The sequence below is a fragment of the Phyllostomus discolor genome, chromosome 10 (genome assembly GCF_004126475.2).
Source record: "Phyllostomus discolor isolate MPI-MPIP mPhyDis1 chromosome 10, mPhyDis1.pri.v3, whole genome shotgun sequence".
Lineage (NCBI taxonomy): Eukaryota > Metazoa > Chordata > Mammalia > Chiroptera > Phyllostomidae > Phyllostomus > Phyllostomus discolor.
Genome location: NC_040912.2, coordinates 74,299,583 through 74,314,587, shown reverse-complemented (window position 1 = coordinate 74,314,587; position 15,005 = coordinate 74,299,583). Strand labels below are relative to the sequence as shown.

Below are 15,005 nucleotides of genomic sequence, written 5' to 3'. Positions count from 1 at the left end.
AGTAATTCTGATACTCAATACTTGTGTCAGATGTCTGGAGCATATTCTTGACACAAATTATTATAATGTTTAAGAAGTAGAATAGTAAAATGTGGTTGAAAATACAGCCAAACCAAAATAAACAACCCTTGTCACCCCCTACCGAATGCTTGAGCAGTAATAACTTGCAGTGTTTGGGGTGTCCTGTTTTGTATAATCTGGTAACACTATCAATACAGAGTGTGTAATAATGATAGAGGAGAAATTATTACGGCAAAAGAAACCTTAAGTGCATAGAACTCTTATTACAACTCAGGTTGAGTATTTGCTTTTAATTCCTCCTATCTGTGGGATTATCCTGAAAATAAATTAACTTTGAGAATTGGAACTGTGGCTGTGGTCAGACTTACTTTCTAAACTGTGCAAAGTATTTTTTTAAAAAGCTGAGACTGTTTTGGGTGCTTTGTTAGGCCCGAAGCCCAAAGTACCTGCTAGTTGTGACTGGTAGCTTTTTATTTTGGATGGGACAAAAAAGCAAGGAATGCTTTTCTTCAGAGAAGAAAATAGTGAAGCACTAGGAGCATTGTGTGCTCAAGTGACTGAACCATATGGAAAAAAATTAACAAGGGAAAGGATTTTTATGTAGTTTCTTTGATTTTATGAGATAGAATTTGTTAGGGTTGTTTTATATGAGCTTGTCTAGGAGAGTGGCCATGTCATCTTCATGCCTTTTGATCATTAGTTATTTATTGAGTTCCCTGGATTGTACCATGCTGGGTGTTTATAGATGTTTGAGACTTTTCTGAGTATCCTTTTTCTTTGAATGAACAGGCTTTGAGGAGATAAGATATGGGACTGCCATAAAGATAGACAAGAACATACTTTTTGAAATTTAAAAGTAATTTTTAATATTTACATCCTAAAGTTAAACTTTCTTCAAAACACTTTTATAATTTTCCAATTTGCCCTTTCTTTGCCTGGCTGTTTTGACTAGTCCACTGTTGTTTCTTGTAACTGTAAGAGAACAAAATCACTTATTTGCCATGAAATTTGGACACAAACAGATCTGTACATGCACAAGAGGAAGAAACTTTTAAAGAGATGGTTTTGTTTCCTGTAATTTCCCTGGATCTCTTTTTAATCTTTAAGTGAATAATTGTAGTGATACGAATTACTAATTTTTAAGGTTTAAGATGCTTCTTTGAAGTTCCTTCTTTCTAAAACAGTTAACTAGAGCTAAGTGGCACAGTAATTTAAACCACAGATACTACAGAACCAGCAGTGCTTGTATTACCAGCCACCACCTGATTTACCATGTCATCTAACTGCAGGTGTGTGAGTGCATGTGCACCCATATATGCAAATACTGGGCTATGCTTTTTATTTTGTTTTATTTTTTTGGTTGCAAGCACAGAGTTTTAATTGGTCTGTAGCTAGTAAGGAGAGGTTTATTAGAAGGCTTTATGTGGGGAAATGAGTGAGATAGAAGTGGCCAGGCCTTATGGGACTCTAGTGGTAATTGTACAAACTGGCTTCCCCATGTAGATTTCATAGAAACTGAAAAAAATCAATGTAATTCTACTGATTAGGTGTTGGTGTCTTAGCAGCAGGAGTATTGCTTCTCTGCTGCTCTTATCCCTTTTCAGACTCTGCTTTTACTTTTTTGAAAATGAATTACAGCATCCTGTCTTCTCAGTATGGTTATTACTACCTCCTTACTTCTGTTCCTTACTTTCTCTGTGTCTTTCAGCTACTTTCCCCCTCCATATAGCTTGAGTTGAGACTACCATAAGAGAAAGTGTGATTGGTTCAGTTAGGTTGGGCAAATCTCCTATGCCAGGTCTCTTCATAGATTGCTGGCCGTAGGCTGTTCTTCATTGTTTGGCTGCTCTTGGGACAGGTGCTCTCTGTTGGTCCTATCATTGGTGATCATGGTGGTAGAGTCAGTGGGATAAAACATGGCCCTGGAGCCAATAAAAGGAATCTTAGGATGGGAATCTTGCAAGAGGGATCTGGATAGTACTAGAATATAATAATTCCAGTATACATGACTTTCTTCCATTTTGAAGGTAATAGAATTAAAGGTAATGTGTGGGCTTGATTGTTTCATGTCAGTGCATCACCAACAATCCTTTCCATGTTGAGAAAATGTGGGAAAGAGGTTTCTGATAAGCATCTGCAGTTTCTTTCCTAAACTGCTTGGTGCTATCTCCATCTTTGGTTTGCAGATTCATGGAGAGCCTGAAGTTTTCACTCAGAAAGAGCCATTACATTTCCTGTAACAGCCTATCAGGCCATTCTATCAGTTGCTGCTAATTTCCAGGCACCCACAATTATGCTTCACAGTTTGGATGATTTAGTGAACGCTTAAAATATTGCTTCTGCTTTTCTATTTGTATTTTCCACATTTAGATTCACTCTGCAATAGCTGCTTTATATTTTTGCATTCATTCCTTCAACAACAGACATTATTGAGTGTCCATCATGTGCCTGGAATTATTCCATAATTTGGGGGAAACAGAATCACACAGTGGTTAAAGCATGGCTTATTAAGAACATATAGACCCAAGTTCAAGTTCTGGCTTCTTCACTTACTAGCTGTGTAGTTTAGGCATGTAACTTTTTCTAAGTTTTACTTTTCTTGTCTGTAAAATGGTATTAAAAACTACCTTACAGGTAGGTTTGTTATAGGAATTTATAAAAGTTTAATGGTATATTGCATATAATTAACACAATGTCTGGCTCAAGTAAGAGCTCAGTAAACATGTATTATTACTGTTGTAGTGATCACTAAAATTGATGATTTGCTGCTGAAATACTTCTGGCATTTAGTTTCTGGTTATCTTGCTTTGCCATTTGATGTTCGTTGCCTTTTTATTGGCATTAATCCATCTTTAATGAAAAGTCAGATGTAACATCTATGAGAATGCCAAAATATACAACAGTTTATTAAGTTATAACATTATTTTATGGGTCTTCAATATACTGCCACTTTTTGCAGCACTTTTTTTTTGTTAATTGTTGAAAGATTTGTTGAACTTTTTGATATTTTGCTTCTTTGTGGTTAATGTCTTATAGAACAATGTAGGGTTTTGGGTAATGAAACTCAGAGCACATTTTGAGTTTTTTTGTTTTTTTGTTTTTTTTGTAAACATTAGGCTATGGGTACATGAACATATTCTGAGTTTACAAGCAAGAACTATGTTTTTTCTTTGTATCACCATTGCTTCACAGTGTACCTGGCATATAACAAGTGCTAAGAGCATGTTGAAGGAAGAAAAAAAGGAAGGCAGGAACATTAAGACCAGTTATCTTCAGACTTATCATTAATCCACAGTATGTCTTTGCTTTTAAGCTTCTTTTTCAGTACCTCATTTAATACACAAGGGAGACCCCCCCCCCAAAAAACCTGAATTATCTTCTGGAGGCTAGGCCCACTGTAGTACAGGCTTTCTCTACTAAGGTGAGTGTTCTAAGAACCCACCTGTGTCAGTGTACTAGCTGGTGGTGGTGTGAGAGGCTGTGTTTGGCTTCAGTGAATTTTTTTTGAAGACTTTCAGTGCGTTTGGCCATTTCAGCTAGAAAATTGGTGATTTACAAGTGCACCTGCCTGCACTGCACTGTGTTGAATAGTTTTTGACCAAAACCAGCATGACCCTTGTGCCCCACTCTCTCTATTCACCTGATCTCTCCCCAAATGACATTTTTTGTTTCCCTGGATGAAAAAAGTCCTCAAAGGGTAACGTTTTGCAAGTGTGGGAGAGGTGAAACAAGACAACAAGAACTACAGAGGTACTAACAGGCATCAAAATCACCAAGTTCAAAAACTTGAATAGTGGAAAAAAGGTCTCGATAGGTGTGTCCTTCAAATGGAAAGTACTTTGAAGGTGACTGAAATTTATACATGTAAATAAGTACACAATTTTTTATAAATAAATTCCATTTTGGGGCATTCCCCCTTGTATATAGCTTCTCTACTTGCAAGCTTTCAAGCTTCTCTTTGTTTCTGTTACTGATGGAATCTTATTACGTGCATTCATTTTGTGAGCTTCCTTGTTTCTGCCATTGCTACTAAGTAATGGTGACAGGTTTCAAACTCTGGGAGTGCCGTATTGACTGGATACTCTGATAAGTAGTCCATAATCAATCATACACTGTATGGGTGTACACTTGTGATTTTTTTTGATAATTCTTTTTAAGATTTAGCTTTGTTTAATTTATGCTTAACTGAATTCTGTGAAATATAGGTCACATTTTACTTTATAGTTTACTTCCAGATATAAACAAAGCAAGCAAACAAGTATGGATTGCCTCTTCCATTATCTGTGTAATCTTAAATTGGAAATTATTAGTTATTTTGTTTATCCAATTCTCACATTGCAAACTTCAGAACTTTTACCCTGTCCTTAAAGCTTCTAACCCTGTTTTGCTTCCTTGATAAGAGGCAACCTTGCCTATGCTGTGGCAAAAGGTAAAGGACATTTCTTTATGCTCTCCTTTTGCATCACAATTATTTTTTTGTCTTCTGTTCCTTCTTTGGTTGTTTGAGGAAGAACTGTTCTACTTTTCCAAGTCTGACAATTCTACCCTTGCCAATCTCCTTCCCCGGAACTTCCTCTAACTACTCTCTCCCCTTTCCTCCCTTCCTATTGTCTGTCTCCTTTTCCACAAGTTTTCCCCACTCAGCTTACAAACATGCTGAAATTCCTTTTAGCCAAGAAGTAAACTTCCCCTTCATTTCTACTTTCAGTGTAGTTGCTGCTATTACTCCTTCCTTTACTGTCAAACTTCCACGTGCTCTGATTTCACTATAACTCTAATGGTCTATTTCCTTGTCTTCCATTAGGCAATAAGCTCTTAGGAGATCTGTGTCTTGATCACCATTGATTCTCCAGGGCCTAGGATAGTTCCCAGTATGTAGCAGGCACTCAGTAAATATTTGTTGAATGAACGAACAGTGTAGAGTCATGTCTGTACCGTTCACTTGTGAACCATCTGCGATTGTTTTCTACCTCTACATTCCTATTGAAAGTTTGAAGGGCATCGATGACCACATAATGCTTAATCTGATGGCTTCTTGCTTTTTTTTTTTTTCATCATGCTTGACCTTTCTACAACCATTAATACTTACAAATTTACCTTTCCCAGATTTTCATGATCACTTAAAACTGGGTCACCTTGGGTAATCTCAGCCCAGTATATCCAAAATAAATATACAAGCTCAAAGAATCTTTGGAAAATAATGAATCTATCTACTATTTACAGAAGTCCTCTAAGGTCAAAAGATACAATTACATAAAGTAAAACTTCATATAAGTTCTTTTTACCCAATTCTCTTTCCAAATCCTCATACAGCTTGGCAGCTTTCTTTAATCTCTCTTCTGTAACATTCCATCCCCGCCACCTGTAAATTTTCACCAAACACCCCTTGTCCACTTTTTCCATCTTCCGGGTCTATTATTTTTTCTAAAAGTAACTATTTTTTTCTTTACTTTTATATTGACACTGTTACGGATGCCCCCATTTTTACCTCCTTTGCCCACCTCCACTCAGCACCCTCTTCCCTCTGGCCATCACCACAATGTTATCTGTGTCTGTGGGTTATGCATATATGTTCTTTAGCTAATCCTTTTACTTTCTTTCATCCAGTTCTCGCACCTTCCCTGCTCCCCTCTGACAGCTGTCAGTCTAGTCCATGTATTCATGCCTCTTTCTATTTTGTCAGTTTATTTTGTTCATTAGACTTCACATATAAGTGAAAGTAACTCTTTCCAGTTTAAATCACTTTAGCCTTTTGTCTTCTTCCAGGATTTTTTTTTTTTAAACACATTATCCTGGTCAGCATTCCAAAAGTCTGGGATGATTCTCTTGATTTCATCTGGTTTCCCCTCACTAACTTTCTTTGCATGATTTTAATCTTAAAACCTTATACAAGACACTATTTCCTCCAATGTGTATTTCCAGAACTCCTGCATTTGGCTGGGTTTCCCCCTTGTGTATTTCTAAGGTGCCCCATCTATAATTATACTGAAATGATGTATTTGTGTCCCTCCCCTAGGCTGTAAGCATCTTGAAGGTAGATTTCCTGTCTTTTACTTATATACCTAATATCTAGCATCATACCTAGAAGGTGGTGAATGTTAATAAATATTTATTGAAATGATGTTTTTGTGAACTCTGATTCTTCCTTTCTTAGCAGTGGTTTTTATTTTGTTACTAGATTTTTAAATATAAGTCAAAATTTCTTAGTCCCTTTTCTTGTTTTATATTCTCTCTGATTCATCTTTTCCCAGAGCATCACTTAGCACTTCTGTGAAGATTCCCTACACCTGTTTTCTAGCCTGCCTGTTCTAGGATCATTTTTTAAAGACCATTGTTTTCAGAGTTGCAAGTCAGACATCTCCACATGAATATTTCTCCAGTATCTTAGGTGCAACAGAAACTTGCACTTATCTTCCCCTTAAAGTTGTTCCTTTATATGTTCCCTGTCTCAATCATTCACACTTCTGGCTTCCCAGTTACCTAGGCTAATGAGAATCCTAGGAAATAATTTGACTTCTTTCTCTCTCACACACTTTTTTTTTTTTTTTTTACCTAATTAGCAATCAGTGCCTGTCCATCCTGCCTTTGAATGTTTTTCACATTTGGCTCCTTTCCATCTCCACCTTGAGTAGTTTAGTTTGGACTCTTATCTTTACTGTATGGTTGCAATAGTCACTTAACTGACCCCTTTTCTAATCTGTCTTCCAAGCTGCTCTCAGAACTATCTTCCTAAAACACAGATCTGGTGTTACTGTGTGTTCATTGCTTTTTATCACTTGACTAACTTATTCTCAGGACTCAGCTTAAATATCACTTCTAAATAAAGACAATTTAAAGTATGTCTCCTTGCCTTGGCCTGGTGGCTCAGTAGGTTGGAGCACTGTTCATTGCAGCAGAAGTTTGTGGGTTTGGTCCCTGTCAGGGCACATACCTAGGTTGCAGTTTCCGCCCCCAGTCGGGGTGCATACGGGAGGCGACCGATTGATGTTTCTCTCTCCCTTCTCTCTCTAAAATCGATAAATATACCCTTGGGTGAGGATTAAAATTTTTTTAAAAGATTCAAAAAATAAAGTATGTTTCCCTTGTTCTGTTTCATGTTCCTTTATTATCATGTAATATAGTTTGTAATTATGCTTATATCTGTGAGTTGTTTAATGTCTATCTTCCCACTGAAGAGATTTATGTAAGATACTGGGAGGGGAAAAAAAAACTAGGGAGAGCTATGTAGACCCCATGCCTACCAGAACACTTGGGACTTAGTTATGCTTAAAAAACATTTGTTGAATGTGTGGGTAGATGATAGATAGCTTATCTGTATAGGCAAGCAGGAGGTAGCAAAGGCAGAGAAGTTACAGGGTCCTGGAATCTTCCTACGTTCTCAGAGTCCATGGTTTGTGTTCTAGCCTTTCTGAAATAGTAATGGGCTTTGCCCTTCCGCCTCTTGCATTCATTTCCCTGAGGACAGGATTTAACAATTATATTACCCCACACTCAAGCTAATGCTGATGTAACTATAGTTGATTTGGAGCCCTTGGTGGTGGCAGCTAGATTTGTTTACCTGTTAAATTGATTCATAGGTGGTACTGTAGGCATGCAGCCAAACAGGTATTTGCTAGGCTGTGTCAACCCAGTCCTTTTTAGCCTCTTGAGTGACGCAAGCCTTTGTACCATATGCTAATTAAAGTGTTTATTACTTGTAGGACCAGTTGTGTTTGAAATGAAGTATCTATTTGCCTTTTAATGATTGAAGATTTCATTTTAACAGACTTAATGTGAATAGAAGATAAAATAAATTGTTAAAGGTATTATCTAGGAACAGATTAGCAATAATGAGAAAATTAAACTTTTCTCCCATTGATCCTGCTCAGGTGTCAAAAGTGTAAGAATTTCAGGATGATTTTTCAGGTTTCACTGTGTTAGGTTGACTTACTTCATCCATTCAGTAGACACGTTGAGCTCCTAGTTTGTGCAAGACAAAATTAGGTGCTAGGGTTACAGAGAAAAACTCAGTTTCTCCTCTCAAGTACTATGGAAGAAAAACACATTATAAGGATACACAGCAGTGGAATATTAATTATGAAAAGTCTTCCCTTACATCAGTGAAGGCTTCTCATAATTCTCATAATTCCTAAGTTGAGTTGAGTTTTGAGTTAGTTAGAAGACTTGAGTTTTGTTTTGAGTTGAGTTTTGAGTTGGACAGAAGACTTTTCAGGTAGGTACAGAGACATGAGACCACACGTAGATTAAGGGAAGTAATATAAGACAAGGCAATGGCCAAATCAAAAGATTTATGTACCTAGTAGTGGTTTGAATTATACTTTCAAGATTAGGGGTAGCCGTTGAAGAGTTTGAAGCAGGGATATCTGATAACATTGAGGAGACTGAATTGGAGTGGAGGTAATAGGGTAATATTTGTGGTGGAGAAATCAAATGGGAGCCAGTTTCAGAAATCTAAGAAATGATAGAGGCCTAAATTTAGCTGATCACAATGAGACTGGGGAGATGGGTACATAATTATTTCAGAAGTGGAACTTTCCAGACAGTGGAGATGAAGAAGGAACTTAGTATGATTCTCAGGTTTAGGTATTCTGTTTGGGTGAGTAGCTGGTACCATTTTTTAAGGTAGGGGATGGGAAAAGGAACACTTACTGGGGGAAATGTTGAAGTAAAGTTTAGGTGTATTGAGTTTGAGTTGCTTGTGGGACATGTAATTGGAGGTGCTTAGCAGGGGTAGGATATACAGACTAGTCGTCAGGAGAGAGATTGTGCAGGGACTGGGGACTCAAAAGTCATTACTGTACATGCGGTTGTTGCAGCCATAGGTTTTGAAGAGATTACATGGAAGAATAAATAGAGACAACATAGCACTTCTCACATTCCCTTAGTTTATTATTTAATTTAGTTCAGTGTCTTCCTATTTCAGTTTTTCATTTAGAAAATGATGTTTGGCTAGCACTGATTTTCTCCCCATGTCCTTCCCCACCCTACCTCCCATGCCCTGCACCCACTGCCATGTATAAAATCTGTAAGAGAACATGTATTGGATATTACTCTAAGTACTTGGACTGGGGGTGGGGTATATATAAGGGAACTAAATGGCAATGGAAAAATACAATAAAGATTTAAAAAAATTTAAATCAACTTAAAGAAGTATTGGATAGTTAAGTAATAATAGTATTAGGCAATATGAACTAATCCATGTGTTGTATTTGGAGGGCTTTTAAAAAATCTGTAGGACCTATTTTAAAAGATTATTTCTTTAAAAAGGAAATATCTTATTTTCAAATATAAAACAATCTATTAGTATTCTTGGACTGAACAAGATTTGTTGATTCCTAAAGCTTCACGCTGTCCAGAAATTGTTTGTGATTTAGTCCCTATGCCTTTGACCACAGCAGAAACTATTTCTGAAAAGTAAGAGGAAGACATGCGGGAAAACTAGTAGAATCTTACGTAATACATACAATAAATTTAAGTAATTTAGTATCCATAGCCAGATTCTACAGGAAAAAAATGTGATAGTAAACATTGAACAAATGATTGAATATATTAATTGTACTTTGCCAAACTGCACTTTTTGGACTAGTGCATATTTAAAATAGCAGTTAATAAAAACTAAGTCCTGCATTGTCATATATGTTCCTGTGACCCTCACTGGTTTCTCCCAATTTCTTTTTTTCTTTTTATTGAATTTGTTGAGGTGACACTAGGTAACAAAATTATACCGATTTCAGGAACACGATTCCACAACACATCATCTGTTCAAACACTGTACAGTGTTCATCACCTCAAGTTAAGTCGCCTTCCATCACCACTTACCCCCCCATACTCTGTTTTATCACTTCTCCCTGCCCACTCCCTCTGGCAATCACCATACTGTTCCCCATGTTCCTCAGTTTTTTCTCTCTCTCTTTTTTGCTTAATCCCTCTACTCCTCCAACCTCCCCCCTGCCCCCACCCCCAAAAGTGTCAGCATATTCTGTGAGTCTGCCTATTTAGCTTGCTTGTTCATTTTGTTCATTAGCTTCCACTTATGAATGAAATCATATGGCACTTGTCTTTCTTTGACTGGCTTATTTTTCTTAGCGTAATACTCTCAAGGTTCATCTATGTTGTCACAAAGGGTAAGATTTCCTTTTTGTGGCTACGTAGTATTCCATTGTGTAAATATACCATGGTATTTTTATCCATTTGATCACTGATGGACACTTGGGCTACTTCCAGATATTTGCTCTTGTAAATAATGCTGTAGTGAACATAGGGGTGCATACAGTCTCTTGAATTAGTGTTTTGGGTTTCTTTGGATAAATTCCCAGAAGTGGAATCATTTTCTTTTCACCTCCTTTTTGAAGAGAGAACCTAAGAGTAAAACTTTAGATCTTGTCATCTAGATAGCCACTAGAATTTGAGTGGAGATTTTTGTCAACCCCAGAACTGAAATAAAGCAGCCTATTTACCCTGCCCAGGTCAAGGAGTATTTTGGAAGGTATGCAAAATGACTTTTAAGAAGTGAGCCCTGTTTGGTTCACAAATCAATGATTTAGTACTGAAAGCATAGGTCTGTATACCATTTGAGCTATACAACTTTTGATTAACTTAAAATCTGCTTTTGAAGGGAAAGTAATCCAAGGAGACTTTTTCAAATTTTAATAGAGTAAATTTTATGGATAAGATATGACCCTTAAAAGTGGAAGTCAATAATAGAAATGGTGACAGACTTGAACAAGAAGAGGGTAGTCATTAAAAGAACATTTATTATAATCTTATAGTCTGTAGTAAAATGAGGAAAATCCTTTAAAGTTTTCTGCTCTAATTATTTGAAAATGGTTTCCTTTTCTTATTTCTCAAATTTTAAATTTATCAATAATACGGCATTAACATAAACCTCAGGTCCATGTCAAAATAACACAAGGCACATTATATAGCACAGAATCATTTTAAATCATCAAACTTTAATACCTGTTTCAAACCTTTTTAAAATAAATTTGTTTTTTAACATTGATTTTTTTTTCCTGGCAGGCCTCTATATACCCATTTTTTTTATTTTTTAAGATTTTATTTTTAATTTATTTTTAGAGGGAGGGGAAAGGCAGGAGAAAGAGGAAGATAAACATTGATGTATGAGAGAAACATTCATCAGTTGCCTCTCACATGCCCCCAGCTGGGGACCTGGCCTGCAACCCAGGCAAGTGCCCTGACTGGGAATTGAACTGGTGACCTTTCAGTTTGTGAGATGACACTCAACCCACTGAGCCACACCAATCAGGGCTGTACATCCATTCTTTCTTCAGTAAATCATTAAGAGGCTATTGAATAAAGGTAATATCAGTTAGGCAAAGACTTGTAACATAAATGAACAGTGGAATATATTTTTAGAATATATACTTTCTGCATTGAGGACTTCATTTACTTAATAACTTTCTTTATATTTATTGATATTCTTTTTCATACTGTGCCAACATTTTACAGATTTCAGTGTGTTACCAATAAAACACACACTTGTATTAATGGGTTGCACACACAAACACTTTTTAATATGAGATAATGAATACCTTTAACTTATATTGCATATTTTTCCAGAAGTTAAGTGGTTAGATATTATTCCTTATCTTTACAGGATCACTAGACCACTGAGAGATTGAGGGTAGTTTTTTTGTTTTACTTTGTTCTGTTCTGACATTTTTTTAAAATTCAGTGAAACCCATAGCACTGGATTTCATTAACCAGGCTCAATTCAATGGAAAAGTAAAACAGGCACCTCTTGGTATCCTGGTTTTGTGTATTTTGGGGTGGAGGTGACTCCTGAGAATGAAGGTTGTGATAGGAAATAATACGAGGTACTTGTAAGAAAATACTGGAAGAGGGTTGCCAAATATCCTATATGTCTACTTTTCTCATACTTCAAGGTTCTGCCCTATTAAAAGTTACATCTAGATGCATACTGATCTTGTATTTAAGCTTGTTCAGTGACTTTCGATATATTACCAGCCTGTCATTGCTCCTTTGTAATATATTCTATGAAGAATATTTGGCAACCCAGTATTTGAAAAATATTTCTGGCATTTTTGCTAAGTTACTATTTAAAATTCATCTATGACAAAAACTAATTTATCAGCCTACTACCAGAACTGACTCCCCTTGCTCACTTTATTTTGTCCATGCTGTCACTGTCACTTTGCTGATCACAAAGATTTTGAAGTCCTATTTCTTCTGTGAATTTGTATTCATAGCCCCAACCCACGGTGACCTCTTCTTCTGAAGAACTAACAACACTTATTTTTCATCTTCATCTTTTGTTATTATTGCATTATTATTTAATTGCAGTGTCACCATGATTAGGCTTAAAGCCCTTTGAGACCCTAGACTAACAGTTTTACTCTATAGCATGTAGGGTTATGAATGAGGGAGTCCCATGTCCCCGTTCTCTGTTCTCCACTCTTCGTGTCCTACTTTTACTGGTCTAAACTTTCTGTATTGCTTTACTTTTGGCTACAGTGGTTCTGTTAGTATGTTGTGTTTATGAAGATTATGGATGATGTTAGGAGATTCTTGGGGTAATTTTATGGGAACAAAGGAGTGATTTTTAAGCTTTTTTTCTATCTCAGGATTCATTTTTAAACTACCATAAAAATTCTACCTCTTTATATGCCTTTAATAATATTTACTCATTTATCAAAACATGTTTTGAAAGTCTATATCTTAGAGGCAATTGTATATATAAAAAAAATTAACTAGACTTTTACTTTTTTATTAAAATTAAATTTATTGGGGCAACATAGGTTAATAGGATCATATAGGTTTCAAATGTGCATTTCTGTGGTATAGATGTGTATTGCACTATGTCCACCACATAAATTCACACCATCTTCTGTCACCATACATTAGGCTCCCCTCAGACTTTTACTTCTGATACAGAATAAAAAGGTGACAAACATTATCAAATTCATAAATATGAATTTTCTTCCCAGACTTTCTTGCTTATTACGTTGTTTTTATAGTCTGGTGGGAACAGAGCAGGCAGTAATGTAAATAATTATAATGTCATGTTAATGTATGTTACCACAAAGTAAATCTTATTTTATTTAGCCACGTGGCATTTTGTATATGCCTTCTCTTGAGCCATAATTCTGTTGAATTGTAGATGGGACTTTAGAGATTTAATATAACCTCATTTTAAAATGGAGAAAATTGAGGTAAGTGATTGTACAAGGTCACACATGTAGTTAATGGAAGTCAGGAGTGGAGGCCATCTATCTCTTAAAGATTACTTTATTAGGTGATAACATGTATATGTAAGAAAAACAGTACATAGAGGTGTACTGTGAAAGGTAAGTCTTTGTCCTGCTCCATTCCCACTTCTCTCATTCTCTTCCCCAGAGTCAAGAGCTCACTAGTTTCATGGGCTTTCAGGAGCTGCTTTATGTATATATACTCTCATAAATATTTCCCTTCACACAAATGCAGCATATTGTACACACTTTTCTGCACCTTGCTTTTTATCATGTTTTCACACTATGTCTGAAAATTGTAGAACCCAGGTATTTTTATTTCTTGGTCCATGAACTTTCCATTTTTTTTTTTACTATATTGCCTATCATTCAGATATCCAGTTTTTGTTAATGGAAATGAACAAAGTGTTAAATTGTTCTTTGTTTCTAGCATATCACATTGAGTACTTCATGTGCAATATGATGTATTTCACATTTCTTCCCAGAAAGAGATTGTGGTCATTGATTTATTTTATGATAAATGTTGAAGTTAAAGAAATCATACGTGAAATGTATATAGTAATCACTGCTAGTTACCAAAAATGGCTTATTGGGATATTTTATTTTCCATTTGATAAAGAAATGGCAAGTGAAGTTTTCAGGGAAATCATTTATCTTTAGACTTACATAAAAACCTCTGTGGTATGTACAAAACAGTTATAATCTCACTGCCAGTGAAAAGCAGTGATTTTATAAATATCAAACTACCGATGTTTATTTCCTAAATTTTAAAACTCTACTCTCACATGAAAAAATAACAAGTAATTTTTGTTTCTTGAAATAGTTTTTTACTGTATCTTACAGAAATATATCCTTCATTTCGATCATTCTTTGTTTATTTTGGCCAAGTTACCTGTTAATGTAATTTTTGCTTTTATTTTTCAGAGGTTATTGGTACTTATCGGAACTGCATGATTTTATTTTTTAAAGGATTTTTATTTATTTTCAGAGGGGGAGGGAGAGGGGAGAGGGAGAGAGAAGGAAAGGGAGAGAAACATGGGTGTGTGAGAAAAACATTGATTGGCTGCCTCTTGCCCATCCCTAACTGGGGACCTGGCCTGCATCCCAGGCATGTGCCTTGACTGGAATTGAACCAGTGACCTTTTGGTTTGCAGGCTGGCACTCAATACACTGAGCTACATACACCAGCCAGGGCAAGAACTGCTTGATTTTAGATCTTTTAATGAAACTGTACCGAAAAATACAAATCATTAAAAAAAAAAAGTGTTCCATGCCAGATTTCCATGATGGCATTCATAGAATTTAAGTACTTACAGTGGGGCTAATAAGTTATTCAGTTACCCAGCATTTTCCCTAAAGATGGCAGGACTTCTCAGTGTATTATTTACTGAGTAATTCTCTTTGAAAATTGTATTAATTATAAATCCATTATTGATTAGAAAAAAGTTAACCAGATTAAAAGTATTTTTTTAGTAATACCATCATGATAGTTAAAATTCATCTAGTAGAACAAGTAAGATTGTATTCTTGAGGTACATAACATTAGTGCAGGTTTTGTGTGTGTTATCCTCAACCCTTGACATGAGGTCCTATTGGTTCTTATTGCATTCTGATTTTGTAATTCTTAGTGTAAGATTGTGACTGCAAGTCTTGTCAGGAATTGTGATGTCACGTTAGGACCTTGCTGTATTTATAGGTCTCTCTTCTATGGAGATGTTAGCAGCACACAATGACAGAGAAAACACCCAAAACAGG

The 15,005-nt window shown here is 35.9% G+C and overlaps 1 protein-coding gene and 1 long non-coding RNA gene across 2 annotated transcripts in view; both read left to right on the top strand.

Moving 5' to 3' along the window:
* Positions 1-15,005, top strand: part of ZNF800 (zinc finger protein 800) — a 47,348-nt gene that overhangs the window by 26,243 nt on the left and 6,100 nt on the right.
* Positions 7,009-8,851, top strand: LOC118497171. Its single transcript, XR_004899710.1, has 2 exons — positions 7,009-8,158; positions 8,190-8,851. It is a non-coding gene; the product is annotated as an uncharacterized LOC118497171 (long non-coding RNA).